The sequence below is a fragment of the Macaca fascicularis genome, chromosome 10 (assembly GCF_037993035.2).
Source record: "Macaca fascicularis isolate 582-1 chromosome 10, T2T-MFA8v1.1".
Taxonomy (NCBI): domain Eukaryota; kingdom Metazoa; phylum Chordata; class Mammalia; order Primates; family Cercopithecidae; genus Macaca; species Macaca fascicularis.
This window is the reverse complement of record NC_088384.1, coordinates 113,087,186-113,108,155: the sequence shown is the minus strand read 5'-3', so window position 1 is coordinate 113,108,155 and position 20,970 is coordinate 113,087,186.

Sequence of the window (20,970 nt, the reverse complement as noted above, 5' to 3'; positions counted from 1 at the left end):
CACCCTCTGCATACACAAGCACATGACTACCCATCTCCAGTTCTGTTTTGTTTTTAAACCCACATGGGATTATGCTACGTAGACTTCCTTGCACCTTGTGGCAAGAATAAGAGGAAAATTCAACCCAAGTGAGAACGATCTTAAAAGCAACTTAAAAAAAAATACCTCTAAAGTGAGATTCTGCCATGAGGGTACTGACTCTGTTTATTTTCGGTTGGGTGTAAGACTCTTGCCCGGTGGCTACTTGTGGTTTTCTGTAGGTTGGACCGATTCTAAGTCTTCCCTGAGAAGGGTGGTTGGTGTTCAGCCTTCCCTGAGAAGACACCAGCACTCTCTCACCCCTTTGCAGGCAGGTACAGGTTTTCTTTCCCCATCCCTGGAAATGAGGCTGTCTGTGGAAAGCAATGGTGCAGGTTGAAAGGCCAACCCATCCCAGTTCTGAGACAGGAGAATCGCTTGAACCTGGGAGGTGGAAGTTGCAGTGAGCCGAGATCGCGCCACTGCACTCCAGCCTGGGGGACAGAGCGAGACTCTGTCTCAAAACAAAACAAAACAAAACAAAAAAAAGTCTTACAGCCTAGCAATCCCCTCAGTCCCAGGCAAACCAAGACGGTTGGTCACGATGGGTAGAGAACAGCCTGCAATTGGTTCTCGGGAGCTCTGTCAATGCCCAGAAGGTTAGGTCAGCTACTGGAACGCACTCCCTGGAAGGCGGGCGTCGGGGCGGACAGTGGGCCTCTGTGGGGCACGCATTCCCTAGCCCTGTTTTTTGAGCTGCCTTGATGCTGTTGGGAAGCTGTGTCCACACAGCAGACAGCAGGGTTATCCTGAACACTCTGTGCTCACAACAGACTGGATTGTGTTTGCGACTGGCATTCAGATGGTGATGAAATGGCAAGCTGAGATGCTAGTGTGGCGCCTGACATTTTGGCCTCAACTGTGAGAGCCAGAGAGCCGGAACCCTGAACCCCTTTCCCTAGAACTTCCTCTTCCAGGTCAGGCCAGCTGACCTTTGATTCTGTGTGGATTGTGGGCCCTGAGATCCCAGACCCCAGGGTTGAGACCTGGCTCATCCTCAAAGGAATACACCCCGATGTGGGAGAAGGCACCGGCTGTGGAGTGCAGGCCGGGACTTGATCAGGTTTCGCCCTCCCCCGAGGCACTCATGAAATGATTTGGTGCAACCCCCCAACTTCACCTCTTCACATGGCCTGGCCCCAGCACCTCTAGGGAGATTGGGAGATGTGGGTGCTGATAGCAGACAAGGAGGGCTGAGTGGGGGGCCCAGGGACCCCTCGCTTGGCCGCCCCACAGCCACCCAAAGTCTCAAACATCTTCCAACCTCGGTGGGTTTGCCTGTGTTTGGTGAATCATCCCTCCTCCCGCTTGACAAGTGATACACACATTTCATCAGATAATCCCATGAGGTGCAGTTATTTTATTTTCCTGTTTATAATCAGAGGGTAAAACCTTGTAGCCCCACCCCTCACTCTGGGTCAAATCCTGTCGATTTTATTCGTCACCCACATTGTTTAAATTTTTTTTTTAGTAGCTGCAAAGGCAGCATTTAAAAACAGAGAGATCAAACTCTACAATCTAGATTGCTTGATGCTCTTTCAAAAAAAAACCCAAGAAACTGGGATCAGTAGGTCTGGTTCAGACAATCAGCCAGAGTGATGAGCAGAGGTTCCTGCATGGACCCTCCAGGTTGCCACAGTCCCCACCACTCCCTGCTGTCACACCTGGCTCCATAGGCATTGGGGGCTGAGACCCTGCCCTTTACCACCATTGAGCAGACTGAGTTTCCCGTCTCCTCCTAGGTGTTTGGAGGCAAAGTAGCTACACTTTGCACCATGTGTGACTGCTGGGTACCTATCCAACATCCCTCCTCCCTCCCTCCTTCATTTCCTCCTTTCGTTCTTTCATTCAGTTAAATGACTTTATCTCTGGACTCCCTGCAGGTAGAGCTGGCTCATGAGATGTTAGGCAGAGTCATTGCATGGGGCTGCTTTGTAGGCTTCTTAAAGTCAAGTTGGCTCAGCTGTGAAGTGCGCCCTTTCTCTCATTGCCAATTCCCTTGCATCTTTCTCCTGTCTAGAATAAGTTATGATGACTGGAGCTCCAGCAGCCATCCTGGACCACGACGAGACCTAAGACTCTAAGAAGTCTCATGCTAAGAATGAAAAGCAGAAAAACAGAAGGAGCCTGGGTTCTCAGTGAGCACGCGTCCTTGCCAGTCCTGGTTTGCTCTTCTTTAGACATCTTTTAGCTGAAAAGGAAATAGGTCCCCTTTGTTTAAGTCACTTATTTGAGTTCTCTGTTATAGGCAATCAAATGGAATTCTAACAACATACCCTTTTACCTTCATTTCCTTTCTTTAAGAAAGTAATTTGCAATACTGCTTTAGGTGTTTATCAGGGCTCCAACTTTGCTGTGTGGACTTGGCCATCCGAAAATTAGTATAGAAATCAGTGCCCCAAATCAAGCTGATCCTGGGAATGAATATATATATATATATATATCTGAACACGATTATTTCATCAGACAATCCACTAAGAGGTTAAAAGAAGAAAGGCTGCAGTGGAAGTGTACGCTTTCTTAAGAGTGCTAGATGGTTTTCTTAGGGTTCTACTTTTACTGTGGGAGTTTTGGGGTTCTGGTGCTCTTTTTCCCTTGAATTTTTTTCTTAGGGCTGTGTAATCTTTCTCACAAGAGGCCAGAACTTAGGTTTTATCCTCAGGCTTAAGCAACCCAAATATTTACTTAGGATTGAATTTTTCATTTGAAAATTGAAAATTTCATTTCTAATTTTTCTTGGAGCATTTAGACACAGACTCAAGAAACTTCTCCTTAGACCCTTCACCAGTGCTCAACAAGAGAAGTTTCTGGGATGATGGAAGTGAAGTGGCCTCCATACCTGCTCTGTGCAAATGGCAGCCACTGGCCACACGTGGTCTCTGAGCTCTTGAATGTGGATAGTGTGACGGAGTAGGTTAATTTTAAGTTTCATTTAATTTTTATTAGTTTAAATAGCCCCACGTGTCTCATGGCAGCCATATTGGATAGATCAGCACTGGCTTCTTCTCTGCAGATTATCGGAATTTCCTTCTGAGCTCCTAGGGGAGAATTCACTGTCCTCCATCTTGACTTCTCCATTTCTAAACCTAAATATTGCCTCGATCTCTCAAGCTGCCTCAAGTCCAGGTTTAAGTCTCAGTCCCCTGCCTTCCAGTTGACACTGGGGGCACCTCCCTTGTCCTCTTGAGTCTTGGGCGTTCCCTCTGTACACAGCCTCTCAGGGCTGTCCTCCAAATTGCATTCAATGGCATGCCATATGCAAATGACACTCAGCAAATAATAGTTGCTCAGTGAAGAGTAGCAGCCTGATTTATCCTTATTCACAGTCATAGCTCGTCTCTTCCTCCACAGTTTCAGCTCCTGGAGAGCAGATTTCTGATTCTGTAATCACGTGCCCCATAAAGACGTTTCAGTCAATGACAGACCACATATATGATGGGCTGCATATACCGTATATGATGGGGGGCCCATAAGATTATAATGGAGCTGAACATTTCCTATTGCCTAGTGACAGCATAGCTGCCATGCTGTCGTAGTGCAATGCATTCCATTTGCTATATTTAGTTATGTTTTGATACACAAATACTCACCATTGTGTTACAGTTGTTTACCGTGTTCAGTATAGCAACATTTTGTACAGGTTTGTGTCCGAGTAGCAGTAGGCCATACCAGGTAGCCTAGGTGTGTGGTAAGCTATACCTTCTATACACCATCTAGGTTCATGTGAGTACATGCTACAGAGTTCACACAGCGACAAAATCACCTAAGGATGCGTTTTTCAGAATGCATCCGCATCGTTAAGCAATGCATGATTGTACTTTGAACCTGGCCTGGTGCTCAGAGCTGTGCGGGAATTCGAAAGGCAAGGGACTCAAATAGTTTCCAACACAATCAGTCACCATGTCCTGGTATGATCTCCATAGCAGTGAGCCCAGCAGTTAGATGTGGGACTGGGGAGTCGGTCAGGATTACCTTTCAACTGGTTCTCAAATTCTGGAACAGTGCCTCTAACCAGGTGGCCCCAGCACAGTTCCTGTGTTGCTATTGAGGAACTGTGCAAAGTGTGTCATGGTTTTGTCCTGGTCGGACCCCATAAACACTCAAAGTCAAGCAGACTGACTCTGAAAGCAGAAGGTCCTAGCTTTTTGGGGTCCAGCCCAAAACATTAGCCTTGGGGCCATGTTTTCTTTTTTTGTTTTATTTATTGTAAGAGATAGAATCTTATTCTGTCATGCAGGCTGGAGTACCAGTGATCACAGCTCACAGCAGCCTCTAACTGCTAGGCTCAAGCTATCCTCGCACCTCAGCCTCTTGAGTAACTGGGACCACAGGCGTGTACCAGCATCCCTGGACAAGGGGCCATGTTTTCTTCCAACGCAGGCATTCTGATCTTGTCCTTTAAATGGAAAGGCCATCAGAAGTTTGGGATATAGATTCCGTGGGAATGAAGTTTAAAACACAGAATGACTCCAGCTAACATGTGTTCAAGGGCTTACTAAGTGCCAGGCCCTGTACTAAGTGCTTAATATGAAGTATGATAGGACATCATAAAAACAATGTTATGAAAAGCAGTCTTCCTCCCTTATCTGTGAAGGATGCTTTCCAAGACCCCCGCTGGATGCCTGAAGTCCCAGATAGTACCCTATGTACGTTTTTTCCTATAGAGTAAAGGTCAGGTAGTGTGGATACCCTGGGCAAAGGGAGGATTCACATCCCGGTGGGACAGAGCAGGATGGCTCAGGATTTCATCACACTACTCGAAACAGTATGTGATTTAAAACGTACAAATTGTTTATTTCTGGAATTTTCTAGTTCCAGAATATTTTTGGACTGCAGTTAACTGCAGGTAGCAGAAACCTAGGAAAACGAAACCACAGATGAGGGACCACTGTATTCCTATTACCATGCCCGTTTTGCACAGGGAGAAACTGAGGCTCCCAGAGGTTAAATACCTGCCCAAGATCACACAGGTAAGCAAGTGGCTGAGTCAGGGCTCCGACCCGGGCCATGAATCCCCATCTCAGCCGCTGTGGATGTTGCCTGCTGCAAGCTCACTGTGTCAGCACCCACCAAAGCTACACACCGTGGATGGGCCCAGAAAGCAGGGATCACGTTTTGAATTTCTCTCCAGGTAAATATTTTTTCAAACAGGCCTTCCATGTGGAAAGGAATCACCAGATCAAATACAGAATACCCAGTTAAATTGGGTGTTTAGATAAACAATGCATAATTTTTTTACTGTAAGTATGTCCTGACTTGCTTGTACTAAGAAGAAGAGTTACTCATTGTTTATCTGCAGTTCATATCGACCTGGACGTCCTGTATTTTATCTGCTCTGTCTCTGGACAGGCTGCTGGGCAGCCTCGACCACACACACCTGCCGAACTCTGGGTCTCCGCCATACATGTGGCATAGATGCCATCCTCAATGCAGATCCCCATCAAACCTGGAGAAAAATAAAATAAGGCCTCCCAGGTAAATAGGAGCCCTATAGGTGCTTATTATTTCCTAAGCCGCACAAGCCGCCGCGCTCCCACAGCTCTCCTTGTGCTTTGCGGCCGTAATTTACAGGCCCGCTGGAGGGGATGGCAGGGCGGGACCCTGCTCCTCTTATTTGCTGCCAAGATTTGGGGCTACCAGTTGCTCTTGTCAATCTTTGGCTTAATCATTTAGCAGTTGTAAAGGACTCATTAAAAACGCCCAAGTTTATTGGAAACACCTCCTGCCGCTCGGAGGCAGGCCAAATCGGGAGCCCGTGTACCCACATGTTCAGCTTGAGCCCAACAAAATTGCTGACTTTAATTACACCACTTGGTTTAGAAGGCGGTGAGGGTGGGGGGTGGGGGGAGGCATGGGTGATGGGTGGGAAGTGAGGTGGGGAGTGGGGGGAGGCATGGATGATGGGTGGGAAGCGAAGCGGAGGAGCGGCCCTGGAATCTCAGGGCCAGGTCTTCAGAGGGCGCGATGCTGTGTGCTGACCCCCGTCCCAAACCCCCACCCCCACTGGATTCAGGCTCAGGCCAGCCCCTGCTGTGCGCCAGAGGTGGGCCTGCCCCTCTCCAGACCTCCAGGCTCTTCCTGCCTCTCTCATGCCTCTGGTGGGTCTGGTGAGTGTGGCTGTTCTCTTTTTTCTGAGTACGTATTACCTGGACTTTATTACTCAAATATCAAAACAAAGAAGAAAATCCTTCAACCAACTCTGTCTTCATTTTCCACTCATCCTTCCAGCCACCAGTTCCAGCCACGGGTTCATCCCCGAAGCTCCTCCAGAGGGGGTCTGTGGGAACCCATGGAGGTACTAGTCACGCTCTCTCTGATGGCCCAGGTGACACAGTGCCGGAGCCCCTCTCCGGGCAAGGAGGCACCTTGGAGAGCAGGCTGCCTTTTCGGAACTCCCACCCCAGCAGTGGCTGTCTGGGCCCCTATTGCTGAATGGGGATGTTACTCTCAATTTTGTCTTTCAATCATAATGTTGGCATTTTTATCTGACCTCACTCCTGAGCCTCCCCCATTCCTTTTTGAACCCCCCCTTTTTTTTTTTTTTTTTTTTTTTTTTTTAGTGTGCACCTATTTCTTTAGGCCAATGCCCCAGGTTGGAATTACTGGGTGAAGATGAAATCACAGGTGGAGACTCTGATCCATTGTCATCTCTCCTGGGCCTTCCATCAGCCTCCTCCCTGGGCTCCCTGCGGCCCTCCTGGCGTCTGGGCTGCCCGTTCTCAACTCGGCAGCTAGGGGGTGCTGCTGCAACCAAAGTGTGATCTTGATGCTCCAACCCCTGCAATGTATTCCTTCCCACTCAGGATGACAGCAAGGTCATCGCAGTGACTTATGAGCAGAGCAGGGCCGAGCCCTAGAGCAGAATTTCCCAACTACTGCACTTTTGACATTGGGCTGGGTCATTCTGTGTGGCAGGAGCTGTCCTGGGCATTGCAGGGTGTTTAGCAGCGTCCCTGGCCCCCACCCACTCGATGGCAAGTAGCACCCCCAAATTATGACAATGGAAAAATGTCTCCAGATGTTGCCAGATGTCCCCTGAGAACCGAGGGTGATGAGAGCCTCTGACTTCCCCTCCTTCCTTCCCACCTGCACTTCGCTGTGACCACGCTGGCGGTCTTGCCATTTCTTAAGCCCTCAGCAGCTTTGCACTGGCTGTTCCTCCTGCCGGATGAGCCCTTCCCCAGATACCTGCCTGGCTCAGACGTTGCCTTTTTAATGTCATGACTCAAATGTCCCCTTCTTATTGAGGGCTGCCTGGACTCCCTCTTTAGAATAGCACCTGGCCCTCTTGACTTTATCAGGCTTTGTTTCCAACAAACTTGTCACCGGACACACCGTATTTGTATTTACTTATTAAGTAACTGGAATGCTGCCTCTGTCTCTCCGCCGGGATGCAACTTCCAGAAGGGCAGGGATTTTTGTCTGTTTTCCTCGCTGCTGTGGCACCAGTGCCTGTCCCAGCACAGGACCTGGCCCCTAGCCAGGGTCGCTGAATGTCGCTGGAGGAAGAAACGAGGGATGACCTTTGATGCCAGAGTCAGAAACACGGTCTTTGGTCCCGCATGTCCGCCCCTCTCTGTGGACAGGGGGAGGCAGTGGGGAAGGCCCCGGCCTCCCAGAGCAACTGGTTTTGTTCCCTGAGGGGCTTTCTGGCCTCCTGGCGTGGAGGTGTCACCAGGGGCAGGATTCCTGCGGAGCAAGTGAAACTCCCGCTGCAGGCAGCAGAGGGCGCAGCTGAGACTGCGCTTCCGACTTTGGGGACCCAGAACCACCCCAGCGGGGGCCCTGGGGGAGCCCCTTCCATTTTGGAGGAAGAGAAGGGAGACCTCACTTTGCTGGCTGAGTCGGGGTGTGAAGCAAGGTGGGCAGGATGAGGAGGCCGAATTGGGAAGGAGGAGGCAGTGGGGGCTGGATTTAAATGGGGCCAAGCCTGAATTTCATCTCGGCAACCGCTTCGCAGGCCCCAGCTTTAGGAGGGGGTTCGCCCCCAACCCCCACATCGAAGACAATGAAAATGAAGCTCCGAGTGCGTTCTGTGAAGCACTGGGGTGTGGGCTCCGGACTGTTCACAGGGATCTGCATTCCTGAGACTGGGGGTGGTCAAGGGACAGTCAGGACAAGCATGTCCCCATCAATGGAGGGCCTCCTTCCCTCTCCATGCAGGGTCTCTGTGCAGGGCGCTCTCCCGAGGCTTTGGATTCTCTCCAGTTACCCACACCGGAGGGGTCTCTGTGATGTGTCCTCTGCCACCCACCAGCATCACTAGTCCATAGGAGAGCATGTGAGGAGGGGAACCCCCGCCTGCACCCCGTGCCTGATGGCTCATTTGCTTCCATCTCTTCCTAGCAGCACTGGGAAGAGTCACTCTCAGGAGACCCATTTTATAGCTGAGGATACTGAGGACCAGAGAGGTGAAGTCTCCTGCCCAAGGTCACACAGCTCCTCAGTGGAGAAACAGAGATTCCAACTACAGTTCATGTCCCAGAAGTTTCCAGGACTTGAGCTTGAGGGTGAGGCAGGAAAAATCCTACTGAGAGCTTCTTTCCTCCCCTGCTCACCAGCCCTGTTCCTGGGGACTTTGTTCCTTGCTACTCAAAGTGTGGCTGAAGTCCATAGCATCGGCCTCTCCTGGGAGCAGGTTTGAAGTGCAGCTTCTTGGCCCGGCACAGTGGCTCACACCTGCAATCCCAGCACTTTGGGAGGTGGAGGTGGGCAGATCACTTGAGTCAAGGAGTTGGAGACCAGCCTGGACCACATGGCAAACCCTGTCTCTAAAAAGAAAAAATACAAAAATTAGCCGGGTGTGGTGATGAGCGCCTGTAGTCCCAGCTACTCAGGAGGCTGAGGTGGAAGGATCATTTGTGCCCCGGAGGCAGAGGTTGCAGTGAGCAGAGATTGTGCCACTGCCACTGTCCTCCAGCCTGGACTGACAGAATGAGGCCCTGTCTCAAAAAAAAAGAAAAGAAAAAGAATTGCAGGTTCTCAAATCAGCAACTCATTTTAACAAGATTGTCCCTCATTCTCAAACTTTACCTGTGAATCATCCCCCATGGGTCTGGAGTGGGGCCCAAGAATCTGCATTGCTCTCCAGGTGAAGCAATAGCGAAACTTTGTTCCCAGGGTCTTACTGTTCCCTGGCAGAGGGGGACCTCCAACAGACTGAGATAGCTGAGAGGAAGGCGGGTACGGCACAAGAAGCAATTCTGGACCTGGGCTTCTTGAACTTGAGCATTCAGCCGAATCACCTGGGGGACGGGTTAAAACACGGAGTGCAGAGGGATCGGGGGAAAGAATATGCATTTCTAACAAGTTCCCCGATGCTGCTGATGCTGCAGGCCCGGGGACCCCACTTTGAGAACCACTGCTCTAGTCCTACAGGTGAGCTACCAGTGCATAACAGGTGTGCTGAGATATGGCCCCCATGGTGCTCAGGGCTTAGGGTGGTCAGAGACCCAAGTCTGCAGGGCTCTAGTTCCAGCCATCCCCTGCCTGGAGCCTCCTCTAGGGACCCTTGGAGGATGGCCCAAGCTGGGTGAGGTGAATGGCTGCCCCATGGTCCCCACACAACTGGCACAAACTGTGCTTTGTCTGATGCTCCAGGTTCAGCCAGGAGATCCTCCAGCATCTCAGCATGTTCATCCACATCCCACAGCAAGCTCACCTCTGCTGTCATAGACAAGGGCCCCTGCGGGCACTGAGGGAGCTCGTGTCTCAGGTGCTGAAGGTGAATGATGTGCCACCCCAGGTGTAGCTGGAGGGAGGTGGAGGCAGGAGGCTGGGTGGAGGCTCCAGGTGGGCAGGGTCCAGATGGCCCAGAGCCAGTTTGTGTTGATTTGCAGCTGATGTGTCTTTTTAGCATCATCCAGGCTGGCTTCAGAGTCACCACACTCACAGTTCCTGTCTATTCTCCAAATTAGAGCATCACTGCTATTTTGAAGCGCATGGTATGGAAAAGTTATTTCCATGTTTGAAATTATTTCATACAGTCATAAGAAATGACAATATTTTATGTTGTTAAAAGAATCTTTGGATTCTTTCAATATAATTTCACCTTTTCTTTTATGTTCCTTTTTTGAATATTGTTTTTTAAATGATTTTTAAAATTATTTTCCTTATTTATTCAAAATTTCTTATAAAGAGTGACAGTGAGTAATTTCCAGATATCCCTAACCAAATTCTTGCTGAGAAATTGTGTGTTATCATGTCAAGCATAAAGTCTGGCATAAACTAGGAACCTGTGTGGAAGCAAGTTCAAGTTTTGTTTCTAAGGTGAGAAGATTTTATTTGGAAGCTTTAAACAAAACTCAGTATTAAATATACCCCGTAATCCTTTGTATTTTGCCCTCTTTATCATCATTATACAGTACTTTAATTGCCATGAAGTTTTTCACCAAGCTCATAACGGATGCCCCAGAGCCTGGCTGCCGAAGCCCAGGATACTGTCTAGATGCTACCATTTTCTATACACGCGGTGTTGCCAAGAGGCCCAGGATACCGTCTAGATGCTACCATTTTCTATACACGCGGTGTTGCCAAGAGGCGAGAGCTGCTCCAGAGAAGAGGGGCTAGACCCTTGGATACAGCACAGGGCTTGGCCTGTGGAAAGTACTCAAAAGATGGAAACGTGGGTTCAAATGAATACATTCAGGCTTTCTTTTGGCATATAAGAAAAATCAGCACATCTTTGCATGGTTTTTCACAGGGTCCCAAATATCCATATCCAAGTTAAATATCCATATCCAAGTTAAAGCAGCAGCACACATCCCTAGAAGCAGAAAATAGGAATCAAAGGCTCAGACGCTCTGCTCAGAGTGCGGGTCCAGGGTGAGCGATCCTTGTGTGTTCAGCACGCATTTTGGTATGCTAAGTTGTGCCAGGCCATTCTAGGAACCGGAGGTGCACAGCAAACAAGACAAAGTCCCTGTCGCATGGAGCTCACATTCTGGTGACAAAAATTGTAATGACTCCATGGTAGGCCTCTTACAGGTACTTTACATGCATTAGTGTGCTTAATCCTAGCATCAGCCCTTGAAGGAAGGTAATAATATAATCCTAATTTATAAAGGAGAAAACTGGTGCTCAGAGAGGTTAAGTGACTTACACAAGGTTGCACAGTAGAACCTGGGATTTGAAGCATGTGCTCATCTTACTGTCAGGGAAGGTACCATAGGTGAAGATGGGCTTGGGAATAGTGTCTGGTGCTTAAGGCGTCTTTTGAAAAGCCCGGGTGCTCTGAGCTAAGGGTTTTAAGCAGGGAGGGCAGGGTTGTGTCCGGAGAACCTGGAGCCTAGAGTTTCATGCTGGGGCATGACCACACCACGTGTCTAACCCTCTGCTGCTGGCTGTCTCATCCCTGCGATTCCCTTTCATCCCAGGAAACCTGGCAATATTCACTCAAGATAAAAATCAGCCTTTCAACCCATTCCAAATCGCAACTGGGTGAACCCAGGACAGCTGCCACTGGCTCTTCAGGTTCGGGGCTGAGTTTATGGCTCCAGTCAGCAGGAGTGGAGTCCAGGCCGACCGAGCCCTGTGAGGAAACTCCTGGCAGACATTTTGCAATGCGAGCAAGTTGTGTCTTTCTGGGAGTGGAGTCCAGCATCCCAGGACCTCTTCGGGTGAGCTAGTGCTGTCTTGCTTTTGTGTTCGGCACTGATGGAGACCATTGTGGTTTCATTGCACCAAAGTTTGTGTTGGCAGCTGCAACACAGGCACAGATGTTTCAGAAAGAGCCAAGATTTCATTTTACTTTCCCCAGGTAGGTGTTCAGACCCTTCCAACATTCAATAAATTATTGAATTCAGCAACCTGTTCTCCATATCCCCACCCTGGGAATTCCAGTTAGCTCTAAGAGCATCAACATAAAATTAGCAGAAGATTCATACTGAATTAATCTTAACTTTAAAATAGTTGCATTCTCTGAAGACGAAGACATCTGAGAAATCTGTCCTTAGGCCACGTTCAGAAATGTGGGCACAGATTAGTGGGCAAATGTGCTCGGGGAGTCGTATGCAAAGGGGAGAAGCGAGAAACGACCCGAAGGCCCAACGGTGGGAGGTGGTCAAAGGCTGGCACAGCCATAGGAAGGAGTGGCTCTTGTACAGCCACAGAAGTAATTGTTTTCCAAGAGAACAAAATAACCTGGGAAATTCTCATGGTTTAAAATTAAATGATTAAAACCTGTATTTTATACTAGTGGTGAGTTTATATAATTAGATCTCACATTTGTAGTGTGTGTGTGTGTGTGTGTGTGTGTAGTGTCTGTGTGTGTGTGTAGTGTGTGTGTGTGTGTTGTGTGTGTGTGTAGTGTGTGTGTGTGTGTTGTGTGTGTGTGTAGTGTGTGTGTGTGTTGTGTGTGTGTGTAGTGTGTGTGTGTGTGTTGTGTGTGTTGTGTGTGTGTGTGTAGTGTGTGTGTGTTGTGTGTGTGTGTGTAGTGTGTGTGTGTGTGTGGTGTGTGTGTGTGTGTGTAAATAACAGTCATTATCTCTGTATAGTGCAATTTTAATCTACCTTTTTTACATCTTTATTTTCCAAAATTTTTACTTTAATAACCTTTTTGCTTCAGGTAAAAATCAGAAACAAAACCATTATTTTAAACGAGTGAGTATCTCTTGGAGTGGTAGGAATCTGTTTTTTCCCCTTTCTCTTCTTTGTTTTTTTTTTTTTCCCCTTAATTTCCAACATAAGCACACTAGTCTTTTAGGGAATAAATGTATTATTAATTTTATTTTCAGGGAAATAATAGAATGTATATTCCATAATGTATGGTGTGAGCAAATAAGTGCATTTGATTCAGTGAAATGATGTAACATTAAAGCAAGACAACTTTAGAGGAGAAGAAATTCACAACTTAAAATGGCAGTTAAAAAAATAGGGGATTGCTTTTGAAACCATTGGCACATTCATAACCCAGGCTCCTGAAAGATATTAAAACACAAAGCACATAAAGCAAAATGCCAACTAAGAGAAAAGAATTATCTACTTCCATTTTCACAAGCACAGAAACAAGACTTCATTTGTTTCTTGCTAAAGATGTTCCCCTTTTCTCATCCCTCTCTCCCGTTGTTTGAAGCCAGAATAAGCTGCAGTAATTTTCCAGTGTCCTAGCATTTTAGCAGCATTAGCCTGTTTCCCCCATCCGGAGTGCTTCACCCCATGTTCTCCGTCTTGGGCATCACCGGGGTGGTTGGCTGGGACCTGTCCCGTGTGAGGAGGTCCCCCCACCAGACCTCCCATGTTCTCCTACTCCAAAGATGCACTTGCTGGCGTTTCCTTACTCAGACCTCACAGCAACACTGTGACAAAGGGGCTGTGATTATTATGGTTCCCATTTTACAGAATGGGAAACTGAGGCTTGGAGGGATAAAGGAACTCATGCAAGCATCTCCAGCCAAGAAGTGATGGAGCCAATACCACGTGCAAGTCTGTTTTCTTCCAAACCTCTTATAGAATTCCATAAACCAGACGGAAGCTCTGGGTTGAACAGAAAACCCACAGGTAGGTGTTTGCCTGGAAAATGGGCAAAAATTCTGTGACTTGAAGCAAGGGGTGCATGGTGTATTTATCTGGAAACCGAAGATCACAGCAGTTGATTAAAAGATTGCTGTGCCCACTGCCCAGAGTGGATCCCCAAGGGGCCGGAAGCGGGACACAGCTTGGCACTGTGGTGGAAGCCACTGCAGCTGCTCTAACAAGGACAGCTTCCACAGCCTCGCAGATGTCCCCAGCAGGTGAAAAGGGCCCAACAGGCAAAGAGGGTGGAACAGGCCTCCTCTCCCAACTTGGGTCAGCCCAGCAAAGAGCTATAAATCACGAGATTGCAACACGGAGTTGTCTGAAATGCAGCCCAGTAATAAACAACCACGCAGTCATTTTTATTATTATTTTTTTCTTTCTGAAACTAATCAGTTCAGTGTGAGTCACTCTGTAGATGCTGAGACCATTCCCTTGGAAGTCTTGGTGCACTGAGCAATTGTATCGATGGGCTCATCTCAGAGGTGACCCCCAGGTTCCAGAAGATTTCAAGGAAACTACTCGTTGTCCAACCAGCCATGACTTTGCCGGAGCTCCCTGGGGGACTCCAAATTCGATGACTATGGTAGGACTGCCAAATAAAATACAACACGTACTCTGAGACATAGTTACACTAAAAATGTATTTGTTGTTTATTGAAACTCAAATTTAACTGGCCTCTTGTTTTTTATCTGGCAACCCTACCTATAAACAGTGCTTGTTCTTTGACCAAAGGTGATGCATACCCAGTGAAACCTTCAAGACAGAGGGAAACTTTTCCAAAAGTGAATCTGATCCTCTCATTGCTTTGCTGAAAACGCTTTAGCCATTTCCTATTGCTGGTAGCAGTAGTTTGCAAACTCTGAGGGTGCATCAGATAGATGCACTGGAGGGCTTGTTAAAACAGATTTCTGGGTCCCACCCCTAGAGTTTCTGATTCAGAAGGTCTGGGGTGGGACCTGAGAATCTGCATTTCCAGTAAGTTCCTAGAGGATGATGGTGATGCCAGGCCTGGCTCCATATTTTGAGAACCGTGTTTTTAAGATGCAGCCCAAACCCTCCACCATCATCCACCGCTGAGCCCCATGTGGCCCTTCATGGTCCAGCTCCTGCCAACCCCTCTAGCCAGTCTCACACTGGTCTCCCTCACTCACCAGAGACGCTTCCCAAGTCCCCACAAGGCCTTTGCACATGCAGTCCCTGCCTCACACTGTGACCCACTCCATCCTTATTACCTTAAGAGGGAGTTACTCTCATTTTACACATTTTACAAATGTAGAAACTGAGATTTGGAAGACTTATGTCCTGGCCAAGGCCAAATCAATAATGAAGGACAAAGTCAGGGATTTAAAATTTCATCTGCATGTCTCCAAAGCCCACCTCTTTTCTGCCTTACTGTGATACCTCTCCGAACTGGAAGCATTAACTTCCATTTCAAGCCTCTCTTGAATGCTGGATTTTGTGAGATTGCCACTCGATAGATATTTATTTGTCCTCAAACTAAGCCCTTAAGGTTTAATACTTTGGGATTTGGAAAACAAATTCAGCTTCTCCCCTTGACAACACCCTTCTAAGATCTAATAGACAGCTCACATCCTGTCTCAATGTCTCAATGTTTGTATGAACTTAGGAGTGCTAGCCTCCCCACCCCTGAACACACACAAACACACACACACACACACACACACACACACACAAACATCCAAAGTCTATAGAGAGAGCTCTGGTACTTAAAGTTGCTGTGGCAACCAAAAACCTGTTCTCTGAATCACTCCTTAATGGTAGGATGACATCAACTTCCTGTCTTCTTCTTGAAATTAATCTCAGCTCTTGGCATCTGCCAGTGAAGGTGGAGCAAGGACTTGGGGACTTGGGCTTAGGTTGGGGAACGGAGATCAGGTTGTTGAGTTCAAAAGTCCAAGAGACTTATTCTGTTTCTTGAGTCATCTTTGGACTTTCTTAGTTCTCAGAAGCTTGGGTTTCACATAGGCTTTTTCCAGTCCATCCATCCATCCATCCATCCATCCATCCATCATCCACGTAACCATTCATCCATCCAACCAACCATCCATGCATCCATCTATGCATCCATCCATCATTTATCCAACCATCCATCCATCCATCCATCCATCCATCCATCCATCCATCCAACCATCCATGCATCCAACCAACCATCCATCCATCCATCCATTCATCCATCTATCCATCCATCATCCATCCATCCATCCAACCATCCATGCATCCAACCAACCATCCATCCATCCACCCATCCATCCATCCATCATCCACATAACCATTCATCCATCCAACCAACCATCCATGCATTCATCTATGCATCCATCTATGCATCCTTCCATCATCTGTCCAACCATCCATCCAACCATCCATGCATCCAACCAACCATCCATCCATCCATTCATCCATCCATCCATCATCCATCCATCATCTCCATCATCCATCCATCCAACCAACCATCAATACATCTATCTATCCATCATCCATCCATCCATCCATCCATCCATCCAACCATCCATCCATTCATTATCCATGCAACCATCCATCCATTCATCCATCCATCCATCCATCCATCTTCCATCCATCATCCATCCATCATCCATCCATTTATTCACCATGTGTTCACTGAGCATGCCAGGCACAGTCCTGAAGCTGTGGCTCCAAAGGTGAAGAGAAACAGTTGTGGCCTCTGGCCCTCTGGCCCCAGCAACTTCACCATCCAGTGAGACACAGGAGAATTGCTTGGCATGTGCTCAGGACCTTCAAGGAGAAGAACAGAGTACGGTGGGGGTGCCTGTCAGAGTCACCTCCAGGCTAGTGGGTTCCAGAAGAAGCCAGATTTGAGCTGAAACCAGCAGACACTTGGCACTTAGCCAGGTGAATGAGGGGCAAGTACATTACAGGTAAGCACCCAGAACAAACCAAACCCCCTCCAGCCCTCGAACAAAATGCATGCTGCTTTTACAGCCTGTAACACTCTTCCCCCACGTCTTTGCACAGTGGCTCATCCTCACTATTCAGGGACCAGCTGTGAATCTCCTTCCCCAGGAGGAATTTCTCTAACCACCCTATCCAAAGCAGCCCTCTTTGGCAGCTAATGATGGATTATTTCAGGGAGTCGTTCATGCAGTATATTTTTATTGGGCACTTGCTCTGTGCTAGGCACTGGGGAAAGCAGTGAGCAGACACTCACAGCAGCTGCTCCTGGAGCAGATGCACTGTCATCACATCCCAGGTGCTCACCACCCTCTGCACTCATCCTGGGCATTTATTTATCTGCTTGTCTGCCCTGCTCCACTGTAAGCACTCAAAAGGCAGGGATTTTCCTGCCTTGTTCCCTGCAGCATCCTGAGAGCTTGGCACACAGTAGGAGCTCGGGAATGAATGAATGAAACAATCAATCAATGAGGTCCACTCTCCAGAACGGTCGTTCTCAAGCCGGCATGATTTTGCCCCCTACCCTGGGACATTTGAAAATGTCTGGAGATATTTTTGCTTGTCACTACTGGGGGCTTCTACTGATGACCAGTGGATAGAGATCAGGGACTCTCCTCAACATTCTGCAACGACCAGGACAGCCCCCACCACAGATAATGATGCCACCCAATGTCAATAGTGCCAAGACTGAGAACCCAGCTTCAGAGCCTCCATGCTCTCTTGTGTCCCAGATGGGCTCCCACCCTGCTGCATGGAGCCTTCATAGACAGATAGTTCTCTCCACCTTTTCCCAAGGCTAATGCTGCATGTTTTCGAGCTTCAACAGGGGCAGAGTCCTGACTTGCAGGGAGCTTTGAGTGGGTGCCAAGGAAATAATCTGTGATGGTGGATGCAGCAAGCCCCTGGGGAGTGCTCACCTGGCTTTTGTCTAGAGCTGCAGCTATCCCTCTACAGCCCTGGGGCTCACTCAAGGATGTAGAAGGCCTTGCTGCCCCAACTTCCATTTGGGCACAATCCCAACACTGGGGAGCTCTCCTGACACCAAAGACTACAGTGATTCATGCTTTTTACATTTTACTATTACTTTGTATTTCTTGCACATTGTTTAACTCTTTTGTTCTGTTTCAGCATCACCCCTGGGCTTGATCTATGCTCATTGCTAGGGATCCAGAGATCCCCATCTCTGCCCTCATGGTAGTTACTGTCTCTTGGGGGAAAGACGCTGATCAATCGTGTGTGCAAATGACAATAGAAATATCATGATGGTGTATCTCAGGCCAGTTAGAATGGTGATCATTAAAAAGTCAGGAAGCAACGGATGATGGGGAGGGTGTGGAGAAATAGGAACGCTTTTACACTGTTGGTGGGAGTGTAAATTAGTTCAATCATTGTGGAAGACAGTGTGGCGACTCCTCAAGGATCTAGAACTAGAAATACCATTTGCCCCAGCAATTCCATTACTGGGTATACACCCAAAAGATTATAAATCATGCTACTATAAAGACACATGCACACGTATGTTTATTGCGGCACTATTCACAGTAGTAAAGACTTGGAACCAACCCAAAAGTCCATCAATAATAGACTGGATTAAGAAAATGTGACAGATATACACCATGGAATATTATGCAGCCATCAAAAAGGATGAGTTCATGTCCTTTGCAGGGACATGAATGAAGCTGGAAACCATTATTCTGAGCAAACTATCACAAGGACAGAAAACCAAATATCGCATGTTCTCACTCATAGGTGGGAACTGAACAATGAGAACACATGGATGCAGGGCGGGAGCATCACACACCAGGGCCTGTTGTGGGGTGGGGGGCTGGGGGAGGGATAGCATTAGGAGATATACCTAATGTAAATGACTAGTTGATGGGGTGCAGCACACCAACATGGCACATGTATACCTATGTAACAAACCTGCACATTGTGCACATGTACCCCAGAACTTAAAGTATAATAAAGAAAGAAAGAAAGAAAGAAAGAAAGAAAGAAAGAAAGAAAGAAAGAAAGAAAGAAAGATGATGGTATGCGACCAATAGGAGATGCACGCCATCCCAGGAGAGGGGGATTTGACCTAATCAGGGAGGGCTCTGTTAGGGAGTGAAGGTTGAGCTGAGAACTGGAGGAAGAGTCAACTAACAGAAGGTGGCTGGGGCGAAGGAGGGGTGGGCACCTTCGGGAGTGCCCTGCAGGAGGGAGCCCAGTGCCTTTGGAGCCCAGCAGGGAGCAGGAGGGTAGCTTCCCATGAGGCTGAAGACATAGGCAAAGGTGGATTATGCAGGAATTTATGGACCCTTAAAAGGAGTTTGATTTTTCCCAGGAGTTTGGTGTTTATCCTAAAAGCAATGGGAAACATCGCTGGATTTTTGCAAGGGGGTCGCCTTATCTGATGTTTTTAGGCTCTGATGATTCTGCTGCTCTGGTGGGAGAGGATGGAGAGGGGGCAAGGAGGTGACTGCAGTCCCAGCTGAGTGCTTCCAGCTAAGTGGCTGAGGAAGAGGAGGACCCGGGGGCATGGACTCAAGGTCTGATGAAAAAACAAGAGGACCTGGTGATGAACTGGACGTGGGGAGGAGAGGAAAGGGCTGAGATCCCTCCTTGGATCCTGGCTGTCTCACCAGCATGGATATGGATTCTGTCACAGAGCTGGAAAGCTGGAAATGTTAGGGAGGACAGAATCATGAGTGTGGTTTTAGAGGAAACTGGGTCAGAAGTGCCTTTGAGCCACCCAGTGGGCACATCAGGCAGGCTGTTGGACAGATAGTCTAGCACCTGGAGGACAGCCCTAGGCATGTGTGTGTGTTTGAGAGTCACAGTACAGAGGTAGAACTTGGGGCCACAGTTGCAGGTAAGACCCCTGAGGCAAGCGAGAGTGAGAGGAATGGAGGCCCCCTGACTGGACCTGGAAGCCAATGTGTAAAGCCTCAGTCCATAGGAGACAGAGAAGGAGCAGCCCGGAGAGGAGACTGTGGAAACGCTGGACCATAACATCAAGAGAAAACCATTTTCGAAAGAGAAAGGACTTCTGGATAAAGATGGTGGGTTAATCACCAATGTTTATCATTTCTCCCACTGCAGGTTCCAACCAAAATGCAAATAAAGGATCAGAAAGTGTATAAACTCCCAAGGAAAGCAATGACTGGAACAACCCTTACTGCCACCTCCACTGCTCCACGTCACCCTTGGTCTCCCCTGGGTGGTCCCTACAGTTCCTATGTACTTAGCACCTCCTCTGTGCTGAGAAATGCCTTAAAGCATTTTACAGGCATGGTCTCTCCTGCCCTCAATAACCCTATCAGCAGTTTCCTGAATTTTATGGGTGAGAAAACCAGGGATCAGAGAGGTAAAGAACCTGCTCTATGTTGCACAGCTAGAAGTGGCTTAGCTGGCCTTTAAACCCAGGTGTTCTTTGCTTCCATGGTTTGTGCCTCAGTGGTTTTCTTCATTATTAAAGTGTTTTTTTTTTCCTGACGCTGTCCTCTGTAATATTAATTAGAAATTCCCAGGTGGATAAGAATGATTTTGTTCTGCCCTTTGATCTCCCACATGCAGACCCATAGTAGCTACTTCATCCTCATTGAATTAAACTCTCATTCCCCCACTGCACTTCCCATAGCCTCACCTCAACCCGTGGACTGAGATCAGAATTTGCTACTCATTTCTTTAGGCTTATAATTCTTTATCATGTCCTTGAATCTATTGTGAGAGAAACGTAGGAATAACCAGGCCTTATTCCTCTGCTGGATTTTAAGTTTGAGAAGTCAGGGGTGGCATTTGTCTGTTACTGCACCCTCACTGCCAGGCAATGGGCATGGCATAAACTTCTAATTAATTTATTCCTCAAACATTTGCTGAGCATCTTCTGTGTACAGGCACTGCCCCAGGAACTGGGACACAGTCCTTTCCAGCAAATGTAACAACTCAAAACAACCCACATGTGTTATCTTACAGTCTTTGCGGGTCAGGAAACTAGGCAGAATTTAGCTGTGTCCACTGTGCTGAGTGTTTCACAAGGCTGTCATCAAAGTGTCATGCAGGGATGAGGTCTCATCTGAGGGCTTGACTGGAGAGGGATCCACTTCCATTCTCACTCAGTGGTTGTTGGCAGGATTCAGTTCCTCCTGGGTTGTTGGACTGAAGTCATCATGTTCTTTCTGGCCACTGGCTGGAGGCCACCCTCAGTTCCTTGCCACACAGGCCTTTCTGGAAAACCACTTCCTCAAAGCATGCAAGGCAAGAAGGCTATAGAGAGAGTCTATTAGGAAGATGGAAGTCAGTCTTTTGTAGCCTAATCATGGAAGTGATATTTCATCACTTTGCCCTATGCAAAGTGACGGGAAGCTAGTATTAGCTAGAAGCTTCTACTGGCTAGAAGCAAGTCCCTAGGCCAGCCTACACTAAAGGGGAGAAGCTCTGACAATG